This window comes from Tiliqua scincoides, chromosome 1, assembly GCF_035046505.1.
Source record: "Tiliqua scincoides isolate rTilSci1 chromosome 1, rTilSci1.hap2, whole genome shotgun sequence".
In the NCBI taxonomy this organism is placed as follows: domain Eukaryota; kingdom Metazoa; phylum Chordata; class Lepidosauria; order Squamata; family Scincidae; genus Tiliqua; species Tiliqua scincoides.
Genome location: NC_089821.1, coordinates 13,291,825 through 13,296,178, shown reverse-complemented (window position 1 = coordinate 13,296,178; position 4,354 = coordinate 13,291,825). Strand labels below are relative to the sequence as shown.

General features: G+C 43.6%; 1 pseudogene; it reads left to right on the top strand.

Annotated features, from left to right (window-relative positions):
* The first annotated feature begins 1,240 nt into the window (after nt 1–1,240).
* LOC136637703 (5S ribosomal RNA) lies at nt 1,241–1,360 on the top strand (annotated as a pseudogene).
* Nucleotides 1,361–4,354: the final 2,994 nt, after the last annotated feature.

Below are 4,354 nucleotides of genomic sequence, written 5' to 3'. Positions count from 1 at the left end.
TGCTTTCTCCTGAACAACTAATTCCTCTGGCCCCAGCTATTCAGAGATGAAAACTAGCTCCTGTAGGCCTCTACCCTTGAAGGTGTGACAAGTATTGCAGATATTGTGAACTGCATAATTCTCCAATTTAACCACTCAGGTTTTTTTTCTTTTGAATGAGCTTTTAAAACTCAAAATTTGAATGCTTTAAAAGTTACTGGCATCTCTCGATTGTTTTGATTTTGACAGGCTTCCAATATGAAAGCTAATCAGCCATCTACTGTCCAATACTAACAACTTTTGACTGTTATCTATCAGTTACCAGATACCATTTCAAGTTATCTATCAAGTGTTAGCATGCAATATTATTATTAACATTAATTATTAACAGTATTTATATACCGCTTTTCAACTAAAAGTTCACAAAGCGGTTTACAGAGAAAAATCCAATAACTTAATGGCTCCCTGTCCCAAAAGGGCTCACAATCTAAAAATATATACTTTTAATCTAAATCTAAATCTAAATCTAAATCTAAATCTAAAATATATACTTAGGGCGCAATCCTAACCCCTTATGTCAGTGCTTTCCAGCACTGACTTAAGGGCAATGCAGCTCTGAGGTCAGGGAACAAACATTCCCCTACTGTGAGGAGGCCTCCGTGAGTGACACCCAACTGCAGGATGCAGCACATGTCCCATTGGCATCGCTATGCCAGTGCTGGAAAGTACTGACATAAGGGGTTAGGATTGCGCCCTTAGCCTCTGATATCAAATACATAAAAATACGGTTGCATATCAACCATCATATATTTTCTAATATTAAATTCTGTTGTATATAAACCAGCCAGTGATCAATGTGCCAGTGATCTTTTGGGAAACCACAGTAGTTTTCTTTTTATTTCTCAGAGAGAAGAAGAGCTGAAAAAACACATTCTCCACCACTGGTAATTTTCCTCTGCAATGTGCAGTGCAGGGGAAAGGTGGATGTTTTCTATGATACAGAGCCAATTTATAACGGGTGATGGTGAAGCTCAATCGTGCCTGTGTGAATCAAATATGTAGTCTAGAACAGTGGTCTCCAGACCGCAGCCTGCAGTGTCCCCAGCTTTATCTGGATGCAGCAGTGGCAAAGCCTTGCCATTCCGCAGCCTCCACTTTTCACAGCTGATCTTCATTGCAACTTCCACAGTCTGTCACCCCAGCAGGCTCTGAGTTCTGATTTTTGAGGGCAAGTGGCTGCCTAGCATGAGTTGCGACAAAGTTTGACAGCAACTGTTACCCTACACATGCCCGATCTCGTCTGATCTCGGAAGCCAAGCAGGGTCAGGCCTGGTTAATACTTGGATGGGAGACCGCCTGAGAATACCGGGTGCTGTAGGCTTATACCATAGTCTTTCGAGACTGAAGGTTGCCTACCATTGGCTGCAAGAAGTGGAGGCTGCAGCACAGAACTGTAAGGCTTTGCCACTGCAGTGCTGTGCCATGCCCGGATAGATTATGTGGGGACACCGGATCTGCCCTGCGGTCTGGAGGCCCCTGGTCTAGAATATATCCCATAGATCTCTGCAGCACACAAAGTTCTGTGGCAGACATTGATGTGGAAAACCTTTTCTGAAGATGAAAGTTTGAATGATGCTAAGATAGGCTGTCCTTCAGAAATGGGTCATGTTTCAGGACAAGAATAGGTGGTTAGGCTCCCATTTTGGTCCCGAGGTAGAGACAGGCTTTTCTAAAATGCTGAACGTCCAGTACATCTCAGTGCTGCACAGCATCAAGATTTCCAGAAAGGCTCCCCTAGAGAGGTGAATATTCAGCCATTTTAGGAAACAATTTGGATAATCTAGAATATTATCTATTTATATCTTGGCTGCCAGATTATTAGAGAGGTGTTTCAGTCATTTAATTTTCTTGCTTATAATGGTAATTGATTGATAAAGGTAAATGAATTAACCCCAATTAATTGTACTCATTAGTGGACTGATATTTTCAGACCTGTTTTGTACCATATCTAATCTACTATTGGCAGGTTGAACATACCTAGGGGAAAGGAATATGCGCTCCATCTGTTCTTGTTGTGATAGGGTAATGTCTTTACCTTACAAGAATGCTGGAGAAATGCCTCAGCTAGTGCGTCCACAATGCTTTAATGTTGTATTCCTCTCAGCCCGCCCGCCGAGGTGGGCTGAGGTGTGTTTGCCTGCTTGCAAGTAAACATGCACGTGCAGCTCAGTTTTTCTTTCCCTAAGGCTCAATACATTTTCCTTGTCAGCTATCAGCTTGTCGGTTTGACGACCCACCAATAATCGGGTTGTGACTCACTGGTAGGTCTCGAGCCATGTTTGGGGAACACTGCTCTATATTCATATTCTATAAAGTTTTAAAAATACAACTTCAGTTGATTTGCTAGCTGGGATGGTGGTAGAAACAACTGTGTTTTCCTACCCACAAAATATTGCTGGTTGAATATTGAAAAAACACTATAGAAACACTACCTAAAGTTGGTGTGAGCAACTGAAGGCCCTGGGTGAAATCTAGTTCCCTCAGAGGCATTCTCATCCCCTCACACCTACCAAACTAGAAGCTAAAAGAGGTATGTGGCATTTGTGGCTATAGAACTTGCTGTGATGTCACATTAGGATGTGGGGAATGAGACAAATTTTATTTATTTATTTATTTATTTATACATACATACATACATACATACATACATACATACATACAGGTATTTATATACCACCTTTCTTTGGTCATCAGATTTCTCTTCAGACTTTAATCCAAGGCCGTTTACATAGGCAGGCTGTTCTAAACCCCATAGGGATTTTTACAATTGAATAGTTCTAGTCTTTCATAGAACTCCTCGCTCCAGCTGGATTCCTTCCTGGTCTGGTCTCTCTCTGGCCCTTTGCCTCCCACGCTCCACTGACTGCAACTCCTCTCTGCCACCTAGGGCCAGCTCATCAGTATATCAGCATGTCTGTCGTCAGTTCTCGGGTACTTCCGGTTGCTTCGAACTGGCAGCCTCAGATCTTCAGGCATACAAGGTGGCAGCTTTACCAACTGAGCCAGACCTCCTCCCCTCCCTGCAAATGTCTGTTGCTTTGCACTTCTATCTCAGAGTGTCACTTTACAAGAGCTAGGTGCAGGGGTCTCCAAACATTTTGGCCAGAGGGCTGCATCAAATATCTGTCACAGTGCTGAAGGCTGGAAAAAAAAATTATATATAAAATTTATATAAACAAATTAGAGATGGAACTTAGATGAGTGAATAAATGAATGAATGGGCTCATTCATTCAACTTCTCTGGCCCTTAGAACACCCTCCATTTGCAACCAGAGCACAGTTCTAGTCATGTTTGCCCAAGTGGGCCAGGGAACAAGAGGCTGGCCACGGGCCAGATTGAGGCTGGCCACAGGCCACATCTGGCCCCCTGGACAGGGTTTGGAGACCCATGCTTTAGAGCAGGGGTGTCCAAACATTTTGGCAGGAGGGCCACATCATCTCTCTGATACTGTGTTGGGGGCCGGGAAAAAAAGAATTAATTTACCATTTAAAATTTGAATAAATTTACGTAAATGAATATATTAGAGATGGAACTTACATGAATGAATAAAGACCTTGCACAAAGCAAGGCCAGCCTTTCCTTCGCTGCTACTGCTGCATCACAGACATGAAACAGCAAGTAGTGGAGGGAGCCCTTGCCGCACAGCTCAGGTGAGAAGTTGAACAGTCGTTCACGTGCTGACAGCAGTTGCATCGGGCCAGCATGGGCTCCAACAAGTCTCTGGAGGGCCAGAGGCTCATTGGAGACTGGGGGCTCCCCGAGGGCCTGATTGAGAGCCCCTGATGGCCACAAGTGGCCCCTGGGCCAGGGTTTGGGCACCCCTGCTTTAGAGGAAAGACCTGTCTCCATCATCAGGCAAAATACCACACTGCCTGTATTAAAAATGATTGCCTGGGAAAGCCCTGGTTTACTCTACAATTATGCAGTTCCTTGTTCTGCTCCAGCTTCTTGGAACAGAATCTTCTTCCTTTTCCCTCTCACTGCACTGAATTTATAAAAAGAGGATGTTTATACTAGCAAAAACACCTCCTTTATTGTTCTGTTTATGTGCATAGGGGAAAGTAGCTATAGCAATGGGTTACCTACATGGGGGAAGAACATAGGCGTCATAAAGATATAAGGATAAAGAGGAAGGGTGCTTACAACCTTGGGAAGGGAAATAAGCCAAGGCCAATATTTGCAACAACATAAAAGCCCCAACATGATTTAGGAACCCAAACTGTTTGGATTATAAACAGTCTTCCTGTTGGGCCATTACACTGTCAAAACACGCATTCCGGCAGCATCATGCGCTTTCCAGCTGTCGCAAATGCA